The sequence below is a fragment of the Molossus molossus genome, unplaced genomic scaffold (genome assembly GCF_014108415.1).
Source record: "Molossus molossus isolate mMolMol1 unplaced genomic scaffold, mMolMol1.p scaffold_m16_p_10, whole genome shotgun sequence".
Lineage (NCBI taxonomy): Eukaryota > Metazoa > Chordata > Mammalia > Chiroptera > Molossidae > Molossus > Molossus molossus.
In genome coordinates this window covers 5,438,744-5,457,668 of record NW_023425345.1, presented here as the reverse complement: position 1 = coordinate 5,457,668, position 18,925 = coordinate 5,438,744, and the positions used below count along the sequence as shown (strand labels likewise).

The following is an 18,925-nucleotide window of genomic DNA, read 5'->3' as shown; positions in this document are numbered from 1 at the left end:
TCTTGCTCATCACCCAAGGCTCCTTTTTTCTCCTTTCCTAGGTCTCTCTTCCGAAGGTCATCTCCCTTGCCCTCTCAGTGGGCGGTGTGAGGCAGAGGTGTGTGCATGGAGGGCAGGTGGAGCCTGGGCCCACTGGCCACCAGGTATGGTCTGAGCTCCTCAGCAGCTGGCCAGTGCCCCAGGCCCACCCCAGGGAGTCCTGTCTGCAGTGGGGCTGGAAGGGGGTCTGGGCAAGGCCTCATGCTTGGGAAAGGCCAAGGGGTGGAGGGGGGTGGGTAATGGGACACAATGAAGTAGTCACACGAGGCGAAGGCATGTTGGGGCTGGGGGGAGCGGACATTGAAACACACACACACACACACACACATGCTTGAACACCACCAGCCAGACAATCGGGCCAGTGTGTCTGGGGCCTCGGAGCCCAGTGAATTAGGAGTTTGATAAGGGTTTTCTCTTTCTCTCGCTTGCCGGCCTTGGACAATCTCCCCCCAGTTTTCCTCGACGCCACCCCCGGCGCTGCCAACCCTCCTCCCCCCGCCTCCCTTCTCTTCCCTGTGCCCAGACTCTTGTTCGGGGCCTTGAAACAGTGAGCTGTCTTTGTTCGAAATACAGGTGAACGGCAATCATGTGATTAACACACACACACATAAAAAGCTTTTTAACAGCGCCCGCCCGGCCTCAGAACCGCCCAGAGAGGAGCCGCCCTGGATGGACAGAGGGACGGAGGGACGAGCATCCAGCCGGTCGTGTCTGGCTGCCTGCAGCACTCTCCAACACCCGCTGCTGCCCATCCGCTGCCCGCCTGCCTGGCATCTCTTGATCCCGGTGGGTCCCCATTCATCCTTCCACCCTTGGTTCCTCCTCTTGGAGGGAAGGGCCTGCTGCCCCCTGTGGTGTCTGTGGTCGGTCCTGAGACCCCCTGGGGCAGGGAGGGGTGGCTATGGAGGGCGAGGGCCCAGGGTGGAAGCTGGGTGTGGGGTCCCACAGTTCCCCTCTCTGACTCCCACCTCCTCCCTTACTCTCCCCGGCCCAGCTGCACCAGGATGGGGGTGGGGGTGGCATTGGGTGCTGTGGGCCTGCAGAGAAGCCATGGTGGACAGAGGGGGGCCTCTCTTTTCCCTTCCTTCTGTCTCTCCCTTTCTCCTCCCCTCTCCTCAGTGTGTGCTTGGGCTTTCTGCTGAGAGGTGCTGGATGAGCAGGTGGGCCGCAGGGGTGGGGGGAGGGCTGTCAGATGCCCAGGGCTGTGGGGGTGGGGACTCCCACTGTGTACACTTTCCTCCATCCACCCACCATGTTGGCAGCTGTGATCCCCTCCATCCCATTCCAGGCCCTGGGGGCCCAGCTTTCTCCAGCAGGGGAGGATAAAGGCCCCATACTCATCCCTGGAGAGCAGGGAGTTTGGAGAGGGGGAGGAGCCCAGGATTAAGACATTGGCCTCTGCCCTGGGCAGAACCGCCAGGTGGGCCAGCGCCACCTCCTGCTCCCATCCCAGTGCGGGTGGGAGGGGCCCCTTCCCCCTCACTCCTGACCCTTCCCCCAAGGGTGCTCATCAGGACCCTTCCCCCCCACACGCAGCCCAGGCTGCCCCCTCGGTGAGGCGGGAGAGGGGGGCTCTGGGCCTGTCCTCGCCCAACGCGCCCGCCGAGTGTGAGTGTATTGGAAAGTCAGGCGTCCTTTCCTGGGTGGAGAAGCCTTTCAGGAGCAACAGTATTTTCCTGGGATCCAACCTGGGTGCTGTCAATACTGGTCCCAGCCCCTGAGGGGAGGAGAAAGCCCACTGATGACCCGCCTGGCAGGGCTGCTGCTGGCTGCAGTGACCCTTAACCCCTGAGCTCCCCGAGCTCCCTTCCCAGGGCACCCGTCCTGCTTCCGCGGAAGGGTCGGCCCTAGGTTCCCTGCTCTGGGCCTGGTCCCTCACCTGTCACCTGGGGCAGTGCTCGCTCTCCCGCCAGGAGACACGCTTCCCAGTCCCTCAGGTGGCTGGGCTGAGGGCCGAGGCGGACCCGGGAAAGCGCCCTCCCCCTCTGGTGCTGTGTGGCTGATGCGTGGGCCAGGCTGTCCTCTCCCTGTTCTGCAGGCCTGTGCCCTCCCAGCACCTCGAACACGCACCAGCCCCCTCTAGCACCCAGGGACCCTTGCACCCCACCGCTGGTTGGTGGAGACAGGTGGCCCCAGGCTCTCCATGCAAAGGTGCAGGGTCACCTGGTCCCATTCTTTGGGCCCAAGGCGGGGCCTGAGACGCTGCATGTCTGACAGCTTCTGCCCAGAGCACTGGTTTGATGTTCTTTAGAAGTGTGTGGAGATTTTAAAAATACTGAAACTTGGATCCCGTTGCAGACTGGCTAATGGTGAACTGAGCAGGAGGTCCAGGCATGTCTACCTTCCGAACCTCCCTTGGGGCCTTGCTCACCCTCACTTGGCTCTCTGGAGCCCAGACTATGATGACCCCCCTGCAGGACCCAAAATCTCTAGGGACAGGGTCGGGGGCTGGGGCTCTGGACCCCAGAGCTGGAGGCCAGAAGTATAGTTCCACTGGGGTGTGGCAGGGGAGGGGGACTGAAGAACTTGGGTCAGGGGTCAAGGGTACGATAGTGACCAATACAGAAGCTTAGTCCGGGTGCATGTATGGGGAGCGTGTGGGGCTCCGAGTATTTCCTGGGCCACCCCCACCTCTGGCCAGGCTGTGTTCTTGGTGTGGGGCCCAGGAAAGCGCGGGCCTTGGAGTGGGGACCCTGCTGTTGGTGTCCCTGTGGCCTTGGGCGAATGATGCCCGTCTCCCAGGACCTGGCTTTTGCATGTGTAAAGTGCTGATAATTTTATCTATTACATGTGAGTACTCAATATGTGGTCATTAGGAAAAGGACTTTAGTACTGAGAGGTGAGGAGACTTACTTTAAACGCGCAGGGATTTACTGGGGACTTGCCTTCAGGAGTTAATAATCTGCCTGTTGACTCCCAACATCAGACCAGGGTGGTGTGTGACAGGTCCCTCGTGGGTGGGCCTCGCTGGCCTGCACCCCCACTTCTAGAGCCTCCCGTGGACAGGCCCAGCTCAGAACCCCTGACCCTCGACTCACTGGGTCCTCTCCTTTCAACAATCCTGAGTAGGTGCTGTTATCATTTTCCCTCTCAGAGGGAAACTGAGGCACAAAGAGGCCCAGTGACAGGCCTGAGCTCACCCAGCTGATGATGGGAGGGTGTGGACTGGCCCCCGAAGTTCACCTCCCAAGCTCACCTCTGACCCCTGGGCTCTACGGCCATCAGACCGAGGGCCCGTCCCCCGCCCTGTCCCGCTTGCTCTCCTCGTCACTGCTGCAGCCCAGCTCGGGCCCTGGCCTCCTGGACGCTGGTTGGAGTTCTTGTCCTGTGGTACTTGCCCAGGGAAGTGAGGCAGGAGCTTAGTACCTGCCTTCCTCCTCACGCACGGCTGCTGTCCAGGCCAGTGTCCACGTCCTCCTGGGAGCCCCTGAGGGCGGGGCCATGGGCCCAGCAGGACCTCACAGAGTCTTCCCCGAGCTGAGTTACCTTCCAAGCTCCAAGGATGAACCGATCAGAGGGGCTGGAGCAGGCAGGAGTGGCTTCCTGGAGGCGGAGGGCCTGAGTGCTGGGGGAGGGGGCATTCTGGGGCCTGTCCCAACAGAGGCTGTCGGCTGTCCTTGTTTCCAGTCCAAGCTGAGGGTCCTGGACCCAGGCCAGGAAGGCAGGTCCTGGGGCCTAAGTCTTCCTTCCTCTCCTAATCCCGCCCTTTCCAGGAACAAGGGAGCTGGGGCTAATGCCCAGCACCGCCTCGGGGCAGCTGGCCTCTGTCCTCTTCTTAGAAGCCCTCAGAGAAGGAGACTGCTCGTTCCTGTCACCCAAGTCCAGCTGCCGGAAAGTCCTTCCTGGTGTCTCCCTTGAACCTCTCAAGCTGTGGTTAACTTTTGTGAACGTACCCTCTGTGCAGGGCACGGCCAGAGCTGGGGTGGGGAGGGTGATGGAGGTCAGAGTATGACCTCAAGGAGCTGAGTTTAATGGGAGACACCTTCCCAAAAACCCGGAACCCTGGCACAGCCGAGGTCCTCCACGGCTGAACGGGCGGCTGGAGCCCCAAGGGCCGGGGTCAGGTGCAGCTGGACTCCGGGGGCCCTGTTGCCTCACCCGCCTTCTTCCCCTGTGAAATGGGGGCCAGGCCAGTTGTCGCTGAGGGCGCGCCCAGATTCGACAGCCCGTGAGTGATATTTCAAAACAAGAGGCCATGCCTGAGCCAGTGTTTCTAAGATGGTACCTCAGGCCCCTGCTGTTCCTTAGACCTGAACCGAATTTCTTGAAGAGACTTTTGTGGGCGAATCTGTTTGGGAAGCAATGTGTTCACTTCCTCTTTCTAGAGATGCTCTAGGTGCTGCAGTTAAGAAGTGGATCTGCTTAAAGTTCTTATCCTGACCCCCCTTCCTCCCATTCTGGTCCTTTTCTCTCCCTCTCTCCTAGGAGTCAAGAAGGTGGGTGTCCCTTGAGGAGCTCTGCAGGGAGGGCTGGGCACTGCTTAGGACACTGTCCTCAGTTCTTCGTGCCCCCAGGATCCCAGCACAGAGCTCCACAGCCCCCACACCCTACCTTGCCCCTACCCTTGACCTAAAGCTGCAGCCACGTTGGTTCTCCCCACTCCAGAGGCGTGGCCCGAGCTCCAGCAGGCCCAGCCCTGTCCACGGGACACCTTGCCGGCTGGCCGGGGCCAGGAGCCCTCCCTGCCTCCTGCCTCGCTCACCTTTGCACCAGGACATTGCTCCCCCTGGGTTTGTCCCTGTGAACGGGTCTGTGTCACCTGCCACCATGTCGCCTGGCGCATGGAAGGCACACAGCGACGTGCAGGAATGAATCAACACACAGGCAGCAAGGTGCGGTGCTCTCGTCAGACGCTTCAGGTTGGAATCCTGGCCCCACCATGTATTAGCTGTGTGTTCCTGGCAAGTGACTTACTGTCTCTGAGTCTCCGTCTCCTTCCAGGTCGTGGGGTGGATTAAATCAGATAATGTATGTAAATACGACAGTGCCTTGAACATGACAGGCTCCGTAAATGGCAGCTGTTGTCATTAGCATCTCGGGGATCTGCCTGCAGAGGTGGCTGTCGGTTGACCTTGGGTGTGATAGCAGTCACTGCTTCTTGTCCTGCCAAAGTGCTGTCATGGCTGCTCCCCCATCGCTCCCAGTAACCCTGGGGACTTGCAGAGCCAGGACAGGACTGTCATCACATTGAACCAAAGCAGAAAGGGGTGGACGGGGTTGACTGTGACTGATTGAGGTCACATGACTGTTAGTCATGGAACCTGATCTCTCTGCCGTGACTCTTTGCACCCGGGTGTTTTTTGAGGACCCACCCTAGGCAAGGCTCTGCTGTCTGAAGGGTAATGAAGAGGGAGGAGTCCTCGCTTTGTCTTCAAGGACACTGTCCATGAGCTGGGAGTTGGTTGGTTGGTTGGTTGGTTGGTTGGTTCATTCATTCATTCATTCATTCATTCCCACACACTTCACAGTCAGGGCAGCACAGACATGTGAGGATGAAGAATGGGGCAGGTGGAGGGAAGAAAGGGTGGGAAGGGCCGAGGGTGGCCTTTATCAGATGAGACCCAGATGTTGTCCCTGGAGGGGCTGCTACTGCAGGGCAAGGTGGCTGTGTGGCAAATGCAAGGCCTGTGTCCTTCCATCATGAGCAGGCAACTGGGCAACCTGGGGGTAGGGATGCCGGAGGGCAGGGGCAGGGGGCTGGCCTGGGCATGAACAGATGCCCGTTTGAGGTTGGGTTGTGAGTGCATCCCTGACCTCACAAGGTTACCTTTGTCCCCTCAAAGTGACAATGGGGTGACCCAGTGGGATTTCAGTAGCTTCAGAGCTTGAAGGGGCCTTTCTATAATAAGGTTCCCTTTTCCTTTGATGATGTCACTTTTTAATGAAAAAGGGAGGGAAGTGATGACGAGCCTGAAACTTGGAGCCAGAGAGACTGGGTTCAATCTGGTCTTTGCCCCAGTAATCCGTGGTGGGGCTGGGCCAGCATGTAACTTTGCTATACTTCAGTTTTCTCGTTTTTAAAATGAGGATGACAATGCTGCCTTGTAGGAATGTCACAAAGATAGAAACACACACACACACACACACACACACACACACACCAGGAAGTAGCAGGTACTCAGCACAGTGCCCGGACAAAGGTAGACACAGTAACTATCTTCCCGGCCTTTTCAGCTGCAGGCCGATGTCCAGTGTTTTGCAGGGAGGGTGGCTCAGGTGTCGGGTGCAGTAACGTCTTGGATGTAATAACACCGGGAACATCTCTTCCCTTTCCAGGGGGGAGCTGCACTGACTTTGGCGAGAGCAAGGGATCGGGCCCAGCCTGAGTGCGCGCGTGTCCAGGTGCTTGGGTGGCACACACCTGTGAGCCGCCGGCATGGGCATCTGTCTCGTCGCCCTACCAGGTGGCGAGGTGAGAAGTCCGAGGTTGAATGTCTCCCCTTCGGGGCTGGAACCTCTGGCAGGTGCAGTGGGAAGAGCTGCTCCTGCCTCTGCCAAGGTCCCGACTCTTGCTGTGTGACCTTGGGGAAGTCCCTCCTGCATCTGTGCAGGGAGGGCGTTGGCCTCTGAGACCTCCAGGGGTTCTTTTTTTCTTTAATTTTATTTTTCAGTTATAGTTCACATTCAGTGTTATTTGGTATGGGTTTCAGGGGTCCAGGCACCCCCCTGTAGTTCAAGTACGCACCTGGCACCGTGCGCAGTTACACTACTATTGACTGTATTCCCTAGGCTGCACTTCACATCGCCGTCACTACGTTTGTACTTCTTAATCCCGTCGCCTTTTCCGCCCGGCCCTGCAGGTCCTGTACGCTCAGGGTTAGGGTAATGGGAAAGGCTCGCATCCGGTTTGTCCCGGGGGCAGCTGCTCAGTGCCCGACACGAGCACACGGCAGGTGCACACGTGCTTGTTGGACCCTGCTGACCAGAGAGAGAACCCGCCGGAAACCTCTTCCCAGAGCACCTGTCCCTGGGCTGGCCCGGCTCTTTGGGGGCAGTGCCTACACGTTCACACCCCCTGCTCAGGGGTACCGACGGGAAGAAAACCTCCCATCACAGACCGATCAAACACGTGCTTCCTTCCCCGCTGTGAGGGTCGGAGTCCGGGCTCTTCACAGGCTCGGGTGACCCGGCCGCACCCTCGTCCCCGGACTCCAGCCAGTGTCCGTCTTCCAGCTCCCCACATGGGCAGAGCTTTCGGGCCCGGGCCTCCGGGCGCCCTCCCTCAGCTCTTCCAACAGCCCCTCCTTGGCTCCGCTTTGGGGCTCAGCCTAAAGGTCACCTCTACAGAGACACCCCCTACAGAGACACCCCCTCCGCCCCAGCATTGGTTCTGCAGCAGCACCCCAGCCTGCCCTGTGCGGCCCTCACTGCCACTTGTGACCGCGTGTTTGCTGTGAGGTCATCACTGTACCACGCTGCTCTGTGAACAGACACACACATTTACAACCCTGACGTATGTATAATGTATAATACACGTTATATGTTATATACATTACATACATATTACATGTATTTTATTGTGAAATGCATTGTCTGTCTGCCCACAAGAGGGTCACGTTCCGAGTCCCTGAGGGTGAGCCGAGTGCCCGGCACACCACAGGCGGCCAGTGAAGGAAGCGCGCAGGAGTAAATGTCGCGGTGGGGAGGCTGGGGGGGAGGGGCGGCGGGTGGCCCGAAGAGGTGGCTGCCTGTTAGACTGGAGACGTGCCCAGGGTCTCGTGTGATGGAGGTAGGCATCTTGATTCCCAGTGCTCTTCTTCTTGTGGAATTGGGGGGCCCTGGAGAGACAGGCTGGCTTGAGTGGGACACCAAGCACCTGAGGACCTTGGGCAGGGCGGGGAGGGGATGGGGAGCTGAGCCAGCTCCCGGGCAGCCCCACCTCTTCCTCCAGCAGGCAGGAAGGACGGGGAAGATCTGTCAGCTCAGACAGCACTGCCCGGGGCCCAGCCCTGCGCCCCAGGAGGCTGCAGGGAAAGGGTGGGGTGGGGCTGGGGGGGGACAGGAAGCACCCGGTCTTTCCCTCCTCCCTCCTGCCCCACCTTCCGCCCCCATCTCTGGCTAGAGCTTGCAGCCCCAGGCCTTGGCACTAGGGGGACGGGGGCGGGGGAATGGGGACAGAAATCTCATTCTGGCTCAATGCCTTCCTCTTTGATTTGTTGGCCTCGGGATGGTGATTGCCCTGGCAACCCCTGGAGAGCTGGTCCTGGGCCCTGAGGCTAAAGGGACAGAGGGAGAGGGTGCTGCCACTTAGGCCCTTCCTGTTTGCCTGGCACTGGGTGGACCCACCGGGCTGGGCTGGGACCCGGAGGCCTTGCTGTGAGTCCCAGCTCCCGAGGGTTGTATGACCTTTGACTGAACAGACCAGCATCCTCCTCTGCCCTGTGACCCAAACCTGGTGTCACTGCAGACTCATTGGGGAGCTTGCAGCACACTGATGCCCAGGTCCCATTCCTTGTCTTAGACTTGGGTGGGTGTCTATTTTTAAAAGCTCATGGAGAGTATGGTGCAGCTGGGGCAGGAACTATTGGAACAGATGGTCTCTAAGGCTCCCCTCCCAGCCTCAAAACTCCCACCTCTTCCGAGGTGCCCTCACTGCACCGGAGGACCTCGGGCAGGGCGGGGAGCGGATGGGGAGCTGAGCCCCGAGGCTGCGCTGGGCCTGCCCAGGAGCTGCTGGGGAGCAGGCGCCTTGTGGGGCGGTGGACCTGTAGGGCCAAGAGGAGCTCGGGAGGGGCCCTGACAGCGCAGGCCGGCTGCCCCCTCCTCTTCCTCTGGCCTTGGCTCTCTCCCTTTTCTACTTCTGTCCCTGCCTCTTGTCCGAGGCTTGTTTTACTCTCTCTGCCTCGATTTCCTTCTCTCACCATTGCTTCTTCTCTCTGTTCTTTCTGTCCACAGCCTCTCCCTCTGGGAGGCTTCGCAGTTTTCACCCCACAGCGGGTGGTCCTTCCCCTTCTGGCCCCTCTCCTTCCTCGCTCGCCCTCTTTTCTAGCCCCTAATTCTGCTCTCCCCAGCCCTGCATTTCTCAGTCTCTGTGCCCCGCCCCCCTCACCTGCCCTGTTCCTGTCGACCAGGGGGTGCAGGGTCCTGGGGAAGGAGCGATGGGGAGAAGTGACAAGTTAGAGATACCAAGATTGTGCCAAGGACCACAGACTGGCTCTGATGAGGGTGCACACCTCCTGCCTGACCTTCCGGGCCTCCCTGCGTGGCCCCAGCCCGTGGCCCCAGCCCGTGGCCCCAGCGTGCTTCCCCCCAGGCCACCTTGTCTGGTCCACAGCCATGCCCCTCACCCTGCTGCTCTCTCAGGCCTGTGCCCAGCTCCCCAGCTCCTATTCCCAGCTTAGCTGCTTCTGAGGCAGAGGTCCCTCTCCCTGTGTTCCCACGGCATGGGTCTGGGTGGCGTGGGGGTGGGGACCGGGAATGAAGGGGACGATGGGCTTTGACTGAACAGACCAGTGCCTCCTCTGTCCTCCAGGCTCGGAAGAATCACCTCTTTCTTTCCTCGGTGACCTGCCAGGACAGGCGGTGATGGGCCTCTAGTCCTTCTAACCCGTAGGGCCAGGGCAGGGCCCAGGGCTTCCCTTTGAAGAAGCCTCCCGGGGGCCGGCGATGCCAGGCTGGCCCTGGGCTCTACACTCAGGCAAGGCCTTCTGGCCACTAGTCCTGTGGGGAGCCTCAGGCCAGCAGCTGGGTCAGGCCCTCCAGGGAGGTCGGGTGGTCCTGCTGTCCCATCCTGGGGACTTGGTGCTTGGAGCTCCGGGCTGCAAGAGCCCTGGTTTCTCCCAGACGTGCTCTCTGCGCCCACGCCCTGTGTGGGGACATGCAGAGGAGCAGCCAGGAGAAGGGTTAAGTCAGGAGCTCTTGGGATGGCTTTGGCCACGGTGACTCCTCAGGGAGAGGAGAACAAGGGCCCCATTCTGTGTGTGGGAATTAATAGCAAAGAGTCATCTGGGGTGTCATTCAAGCCCTGATCAGCTCCCAGAGGAATGCAAGAGAGAGAGGGAGAGAGAGAGTGGTGGGAGGGGGCAGGGAGAGGCCTGAGGCAGAGATGTCAGAGGAAGGGCATCAGGGTCCGGCTGGTAACAGGAGCTGCCCTGGCGGTGAGCCTGTGGCCCTGAGACGGGAGTCCTGCTTCTCATCACAGATGGATCCCTGTCCCCGTGCAGGATGGAGACCCCTCTCCTCTCCTCTCCTCTCACCGAAGATCTCCTCCCTCTGTCCTCCCTTTTGCCCAGGTGCCTGCAGCCTCCACCCCATGTAACTGTCTCCTTCGAGGCCTGGAGCCCAGCCCAGCTGTGGACCTGTCGGGGCGGGCCAACGGGCCTGTTCTCCTGGCACCCCCCGTCTGCCCCGTCTTGGCTTGGGGTCCTTTGCGTTCCCTGTGGGAACAGCCCGGAGGCTGGCACTGTGGAGACCCAGCTCGGGCTCCCGAGTTGTACCCTGTGTCCCCAGGGCCCCGAGGCCTCGTTCCAGGTGAGCTCAGACACGTTCCTGCCGGATGAGCATCGCACCCTCGGCTGCCTGCCTGTGGGGGCCACTGGGCCACTGTGGGGCTCCGCCTCCCTCACTGGTGCGGCGAGGCCATGCCTGTGCGTGAGGTCCTGGAGGCCTCTCAACGGTCACAGCCCAAGGAAGGGCCTTGGAGACACTCCAGGTCCGATTCTGGTTTTCGGGATGTGCAGGCTAAGGCCCCAGAGGGTACCACCTACCCATAAGTCATCTGCCTCTCAGCCCAGTTCATGACTCTGCCCCTTGGGGGCCCTCCCAGGTGTCTGCGGGCCTCTGAGCTAACATGAAGCGCTCCTGGACTGTGCGGGGTGGGGAGAACCCCTGGGTGCGAAGGATGGAGGCTCTGCTGCCCGTGTGGCCGGGGACAGCACCCTAGTGTCTCTGCGCCCCCTGGCTCTCATCTGTCAGGTGGGTCCTCTGACACTCAGCGGCAGCGGCCGTGAGGTAACAGGTGTAAGGCGCCCGACACACTTGCTAACTGCTGAGTGCTGGTGTTTTTATTGTGATTATTGGTATCACTGGCGGTCTGGGTGGCTTCCAGGGCCTCGGGCTGAAAGGCTCACTGAGCTCACCGTTGACCGTCTGAATCTGTGCCCGGCAGCCTGCCCTCGGGCCAGTCCTCGGAGTCCCGTCGCTGCCCTCCTCGGCTGTGGTTTCGGTGGGGGCGAGTGTCCCGGCCCCCAGGCCTCCCTCTGCAGCATCATTTCCACCTGGTGACTCATCCTGCTGGCCCTGCTGGAATGTGGTGACTTCCTCCTGACAGCGCACAGGGACAGTGTGCAGCTGCTGGGGCGGGGCGGGGGGGGCGCTCTAGAAAGCTCCGGGCCTCAGTTTCCCCCTTGGTAGCCCAACCAGCCTTCTGCACCATGGTCGACACGGGGTCTTAGGGGTTGTCCGGCCACACACCCCTGTGGCACAGACAGGGAGCTGAGGTTTAGAAAAGAGGGGCCCCTCTGAGTCCGTGAGAGACGAATAGAGCTTGCAGGCCCCTCTCCATGGCTGCAGTCTGGGCTCTGGGGTCCTGGCCCAGGTGCCACCTCTAGGAGCCAAGTGGACTGGGTCGTTCTTTGCCCCCAGCTGGGATGGGGGAGGAGCTACCGAAATAAAGGAGGCGGAGCCTTGTGCAAATTGCAATTACTCTACAAATAGGGGGGTTTAGCCTGGCTGGTGTGGCTCAGTGGATGAGTGTCGACCGATCCACCAAGAGGTCACTGGTTCGATTCCCGGTCAGGACACATGCCCAGGTTGTGGGCTCGATCCCCCGTGGGGGGCATGCAGGAGGCGGCCAATCAATGTTCTCTCTCATCGATGTTTCTATCTCTCTCCCTCTCCTTTCCTTTCTCTCTAAAATCAATAAAGAAAAACAAAAAAGAAATACAGGGGTTTATTAAGTGGGTCACTTTGGGACCCCACTTCCCATGAACGTATTGACCCCTGGTCTTGAGACCCTGAGAGGAGGATGGCAGGTGGCCAGGCCTGTGCCCACGCTCTGCTCCGAACCCCATGTGGGGATCTAGGGTGGCTGGTGCTCGGAGCCCAAGGGTGGGCTCAAGCTGGGGAAGCGCTAAGGCAGCCCTGGGGGCCCTGCCCAACTCGGAGGTGTGGTGGGTGTTTGAACGTGACCTCCGGCATCTTCAGAGTGAAGGGCGGGTAGCGAGGTCTCACCTCTGCGCCGGGCTGGCTGCCTGATCTTGAGCTCGGAGCCGGTGAGGTTGGCGTCTCGTCATTTCACCTCTTGTTTGCAGCCTGTGCGCAGCGGGCGGACTCTGGAAGCACACCTGCGACCGAAGGGTGACGGTGCTGAGACAGCCCCACTGTTGGCGGGGTGACGCGTGTGGGTGGAGGTGAAGTCTGTGTCGTGCCTGGAAGCAGAGGATGGACGAGGAGCAGGTGAGGTGTGGTGGCGGACAGGGGACCTGTGCCGGGGAGGGCGGGGTGTTGAGGGCGGTCAGGGGACTGGGAGTCCGACAGTCCTGAGTTTGCTTCCTACCTCTGCCACCTCTTATTTGCAAGTTAGTCCTCTGCTCTGAGCCTCAGTTTCCTTCTCTGTCAATAGGGTTAACAGGTCGACTTTATGGCATCGTCACGAGACTCAGGGCAGCTGACACCCGGGGGCACGGCAGGCTCTTGACCGCACACACTGGCCACCCCGACAGAGTGACCTGACACAGAGCTGCTTTGAGAGAACAGGTAGCAATTATAGAAATCTTTTGTAGAGACAGTGACAGAAACAGAAATAAATATGAGTTGCATTGTATTAGAACTGTAGAGGCAGAAGATTTTGATGAAGTTACTCTTCCATGGACTGAGCATACGTGCCTAGCTGTCTGCTGACCACCTGGGACGTAGAGAGGAGTCAGGAACTGTCCCTTGACCTGGAGCGTCATGGTCCTGAGGAGGAGATAGGTAGATAAACCCCTAATCCACTGCACCCCCACAGTCACGTTGGGTAGAGACAGCACCGGGGGATCTGAACCTCTGGCAGGGGAGGCTCAGGGCCTAGGGGCTTTCTGTTGGCCCACAAACCATCCGAGAACTAAAGAAGACAGCACCAGTTTCAAAGCACGTGAAGAAAATAGCAAAATAAAAATTAGTCAAAATTCCCAAATGAGAAAATCACAAAAACCCTTTACAATGTGTTTCTAGCCACATGATTATATTTAGCATGTGCTGAGGGTGCATTTTAATGGGCTCAGTGAGAAGTGGGGTCAGTCTGAGATCTACAGGGTCGTATGAAATGATTCTGGGAACCAAAGGCCAGGGGTGCCCAGCAAAGGGAGCTGCGTCTGGGGCAATCAAGGAAGGCTTCCCAGTGGAGATGACATTTGGGTCAAACCTCATAGAGAAAGAAGGGTGTGAACAGAAAGGAAAGCAGCCTTGTGGTCAGTAAGGTAAAAGGAGATGCGAGAGTCAAGGTGCAGAGGCAGGAAAGCGTGTGGAGGATTGGGGAGGCCTGCACACTGTTTGGAATGAAAGATACTTTGGACTTGGGGTCTGAGAACAGGGGAGGGGCCCGAGTGTCTCTAGAAAGGTTGGCAGGGGATTTTACCCTGAGGACAATGGGGAGCCATGGAGAAGTTTTTTTCTCTTTTAAATATTTTTTTCTTTATTGATTTTAGAGAAAGAGGAAAGGAGAGGGAGAAAGAGATAGAAACATTGATGAGAGAGAACATTGATTGGCCGCCTCCTGCACGCCCCCTACTGGGGATCAGGCCCACGGCCTGGGCATGTGTCCTGACCTGGAATTGAACTGGCGACCTCTTGGTGCAGGGTCGACACTCAACCACTGAGCCACACCGGCCAGGCTGTGGAGAAGTTTTAAGAAGGAGAGGAGCATGGTGACATGGTCAGACTTTTTTTTTTTTAATTAAAATTTATTGGAATGACACTGGTTAATAGGATTATGTAGATTTCGGGTGTGGATTTTTATATCACAAGATCTGTATATTGCACTGTGTGCCCACCACCCAAAGTCAAGTCATCTTCCATCACCCAGACTTTTAAAAGAAAAAATCAGCCCTGGCCGGTTTGGCTCAGCGGTTAGAGCATTGGCCTGAGGTCCAGAGAGACCCAGGTTCGGTTCCCGCTAAGGCCACCTACCTCGGTTGCAGTTTGTCCCTGGCCCTGGTTGGGTCGCGTGGGTGGCAACCACTCAATATGTCCCTTTCATGTCGAAGTCTCTCTCTCTCTCTCTCTCTCTCTCTCTCTCTCTCTCCTTCCCACTCTATCTGAACAAAAAATGGAAGAGTGTCCTCGGGTGAGGATTAAAAAAAAAAGAAAGAAAGAAAGAAATCGAGCCCTGGCTGGTTTGGCTCAGCGGTTAGAGCATCGGCCTGCGATCCAGAGAGACCCAGGTTCAGTTCCCGCTAAGGGCACGTACCTCAGTTGCAGTTTGTCCCTGGCCTTGGTTGGGTTGTGAGGGAGGCAGCCACTCGATGTGTTCCTTTCACGTCGATGTTTCTCTCTCTCTCTCTCTCTGTTCCTCTCTCTCCCTCCCACTCTATATGAACAAAAAATGGAAAAATGTCCTCAGGTGAGGATAAAAAAGAAAGAAATCAGACCTGGCCAGTTTGTGGTTAAAGCATTGGCTCGTGGACCAAAGAGTCCTGGGTTTGATTCCAGCCAAGAGCATGTACCTCAGTTGCAGTTCGTCCCTAGCCCCAGGTGGGGTCGTGCGTGTGGCAACCAGTCGATGTGTCTCTCTCATATCGATGTTTCTCTCTCTCTCTCTCCCCCTCCCTCCCACTCTGTCTGAAGATAAATGGGAAAATATCCTCAGGTGAGGATTTAAAAATAAAAGTGTCAGTCCACAGAGGACTGGTTTTCAGGAGAAGTGGCTCCTTTCCTCCAGCAGGCTCTGGGAAGTGCTGGTCTAGGTGGACGGCTGCTGCAAGGGCAGGAGCTGGGCAGCTGTGCACGTGCCGAGGGGATGTTCCAGTCATTGTGGGGTCGTAGGGTCAGAGTGATAACGCCACACTGACCACAGCCACCGGTCCCTTGGCGAGGGATCCTCTTCCAGCCCTTCATCCCGCGTTCACTCAGCGGCTGTCGCGGAGCGCTGTCAGCACGGGCGCCGTAGCACAGGTGGAGGAGGACAGTGAGTCAGGTCTGTCCTTGTCCCTCCAGAGCTGACCCCCTCACTGCAGTCCCAACTTGGGGGGATCCACTGGGCTCTGAGGAGGGGCAGGTGAGGGGAGCAAGGAGTAGCTTTTTCGTTCTACTTGACCCATTGCCTGACCCACAGGGCCCAGGAAGGGCCTGGCTCCGGGCAGGGGCAGTGGAAGGCAGGGGACAGAGCACAGGACGGGTTGGCAGCCGTCGTCCCAGCTCTGTCATTTCTGTTTCAGCTGTGGTCCTGGGAGGTTGGTCATCTCTCTGACCTCCAGCTTCCTCTTCCTCACCTGGCAGAATGACTGTTACCAGGAGCTTTGGAGCGGGCAGTGGGCCGAATCGTGACCAGTGCTCGAGGGCCCGGGAGCGCCCTGCTCCTGCCTTCTAGATGTTCTGAGAAACCACAGCCTTGGAAATTTGGAAGGAACTTGGATTTTACTAGTTACGAGTGGTCCATTTTTTTCAGTGAATAAAACCAAGAGATCCAGCCCTGGCTGGTTTGGCTCCGCAGTTAGAGCGTCGGCCCATGGACCAAAGAGTCGCGGGTTCGATTCTGGTCAAGGGCACGTACCTCGGTTGCGGTTCGGTCCCCAGCCCTGGTCAGGGTCTTGTGGGAGGTGGCCAGTCGATGTGTCTCTCTCACATTGATGTTTCTCTCTCTGTTCCTCCTACTCTGTCTGAAGATAAATGAAAAAATATCCTCCGGTGAGGATTTAAAAAACACACACACAAAAAAAACCCCAAGAGGTCCAAAGAGAGCGAGGGATGTGCCCAAGGTCACCAGTGGTGAGGAGCAGAGAGAGAACTTGAACCGACTCCCGACTTGAGGTCTGACCCACGGCACCAGGCACCCTGGGAACTGCGGGGAGCAGTACGATGTCTCTGTCTCTGGCACCCCCACCCTGCCCCTCCTCCCTGGGTCTCCTGACACACCTGCCCAGGACTGCACGGGGTGGGGCCCTCCTGAGAGGGCAGCAGGCGGGGGAGCAGGCTCTGGGACAGGGCAGACCCTGAGGGCTGGCAAGGTGGGCAGCAGTGGGCGGCTGGCAGGCAGAGAGGGACCCAGCTGCAGCGGGGGAGGTTCAGGGACAAGAGTCCTGACCTGTGAGGGTGAGCCAGGGAGGGAAGGCCCGTGGCTCCGAGGAGGTGGGGGAGGCGAGGCCAAGGCAGCCGGCAGCCCTGGATGCACAGGAGGGAGGAGGGGGCGGGTGGGCAGCCCCCATGCCACCAAGACCCCTTCCCCTTCCATGTCTGCACGGGGCGGGGGGGGGGCAGGAAATCCCTCCCGCAGTTCTATGGAGGACACATGGCAGAGCCGGCGCCGCCGGGCCTCTGGTCTCAGGGAGGTGGCCAAGGCACGGTGTCCCTTAGGAGCCTGGCTTGGGCACCTGTAAATACTGCTGAGTAATTAGTGAGGGGGAAAGGAGAGCCCGAGTGACCGAGACGGGGACTAACACTAGTGGTAGAGGTGGCTTCTGTCCTGGGGACGCTGTGAAACTGGGCAGTGGGGTTCGAGCCCCGCAGGGTTCCCTTTAGGGTCCTGCCCACAGTCCCCCTTTAACTGCCCTGCCTCCTTCATGGACCATTTGCATTTTACGAGCCAGCTGCTGTCTCCCGTCCCTTCTAGACCAAGGCAGAGAGGGCACCAGAAGGGTAAGATGTGCCTCGGCTCCTGGAATTGGGGTGAGGCCCGGGAAGGACTCCAGTTGCTGGGAGACGTGGGGTTGTAGATGTCGGGTGTAATCAGAAGCTGTGACCAGTGACTCAAACGCTGGTCATGAGCAGGCTCTGGGGCAGCTGGTTTTTTCTTTAATCCTCACCGGAGGACATTTTTGCATTTATCTTCAGACAGAGCGGGAGGGAGAGAGAGAGAGAGAGAGAAACATCGATGTGGGAGAGACACATCGAGTGGCTGCCACCCACATGACCCCACCCGGGGCTGGGGACAAACTGCAACCAAGTTCGTGCCCTTAGTGGGAACTGAACCCGGGTCTCTTCGGTCCGTGGACCCTTGCTCTAACCGCGGAGCCAAACCAGCCAGGACGAAGCTGGCTTGCTTCACCCCCCTACCCACCTCTGTCAAGTGGGGGGCATTGCAGTGCCACTTCTGGGGATCACTGTGATCTGGGAAAAGCACTTCGAACAGTGCTGGGCACATGAAGCAGTCCTTCGACAAGTGTTTATTGCACACCTACTGTGGGCTGTTGGACGATACCCGTGAACTAACAAAAATACGACCAGTCGAGGGAAACAAACAAAACCCAGAATAAATACATTGTGTGTGGTAGGAGTTGAATGGGGAAGGGGTGTCAGGAGTAGAGGTGGGTGGCTCACAGTTCAAGTGGTGACTGAGGCAGGCCTCACGCAGAATGACTCTGAGTGAAGACATGAGGTTGCCCCAGCAGTTAGGCTCACGGGACAGAACATTCCAGACAGAGGGGCAGGCCCTATGGTGGGAGCATGCTGGGGCTTTCGAGGGGCGTGCGCTGGGGGGAGAGGTCAGGGGAGGGCCTGGGGAGGGCTGAGGGGCCAGGCCGGAGCTGGGTGACCGGGGAGCCGAAGCCGCTGAGGCAATTCACAGGACACTGCGGTGACAGCAGGGTGGCCCCAGCGCTGTGCTGAGACGTGGGCAGATGGACACCCAGTTGTGTTTGTTTCTTCTGTTTGAAAACTATTTTTAATGGCTCTGTTGAAGAATAGTTGGCATATAATAAACTGAACATATTTAAAATGTCCGCTTTGATGAATTTTGACACGTCTATATACACACGCGAAATCATCACAATCTAGAAAATGAACGGGTTCCTCACCCCGAGACTTTCCTCCTCCCACCCCCACCCCTGGCAACCAGTGATCTTACTTCAGTCACTGTGGATTAATTTGCAGTTTCTAGAGTTGTATGTAAATGGAATCATACAGAGTAAACTCTTTTTTTTATATTAAAATTTTATTTATTTATTTATTTTATCCTCACCCGAGGATATATATATTTTTTTATCCTCACCCGAGGACATTTTTTTCCATTTTTTGTTCAGATAGAGTGGGAGGGAGAGAGAGGAAGAGAGAGAGAGAGAGAAACATCGACGTGAAAGGGACACATCGAGTGGCTGCCACCCGCACGACCAACCAGGGCCGGGGACAAACTGCAACCGAGGTACATGCCCCTAGCGGGAACCGAACCCAGGTCTCTCTGGACCGCAGGCCGATGCTCTAACCGCTGAGCCAAACCAGCCAGGGCCAAGGATATTTTTTTTGATATTTTGTTCAGATAGAGTGGGATGGAGAGAGAGAGAGAGAGAGAGAAACATGGACGTGAAAGGGACACATCGAGTGGTTGCCACCTGCATGACCCAACCAGAGCCGGGGACAAACCACAGCTGAGGTATGTGCCCTTAGCGGGAACCGAACCCGGGACCCTCTGGTCCGCAGGCCAATGCTCTAACCACTGAGCCAAACTGGCCAGGGCAGAGTATACTCTTTTTTTGGTTTGACTTCTTTCACTCAGCATTATTGTTATGAGATGTATCCATTGGCATGTATTCCATAATTCTCTCTATTTCTGAAGAATATTCTATTATATGAGTTGATAACAGTTTTTTAATCCATTTACCTGTTGATGGACATCTGGGTTGTTTCCAAATTTTGTCTATTACAAATAAAGCTGCTGTGAGCATTCGGGGACACATTGTTGTGTGGACATATGTGTTCATGTCCAGTAGGCAAATACCTAGGAGTGGAACGGCTGGGTTGAGTGGTAGGTGTACATGTA

At 57.9% G+C, this 18,925-nt stretch overlaps 1 long non-coding RNA gene across 1 annotated transcript; it reads left to right on the top strand.

Moving 5' to 3' along the window:
* The first annotated feature begins 715 nt into the window (after positions 1-715).
* On the top strand, positions 716-12,938 carry LOC118624519. Its single transcript, XR_004958370.1, has 3 exons — positions 716-825; positions 12,291-12,435; positions 12,602-12,938. It is a non-coding gene; the product is annotated as an uncharacterized LOC118624519 (long non-coding RNA).
* The last annotated feature ends 5,987 nt before the right edge of the window (positions 12,939-18,925 follow it).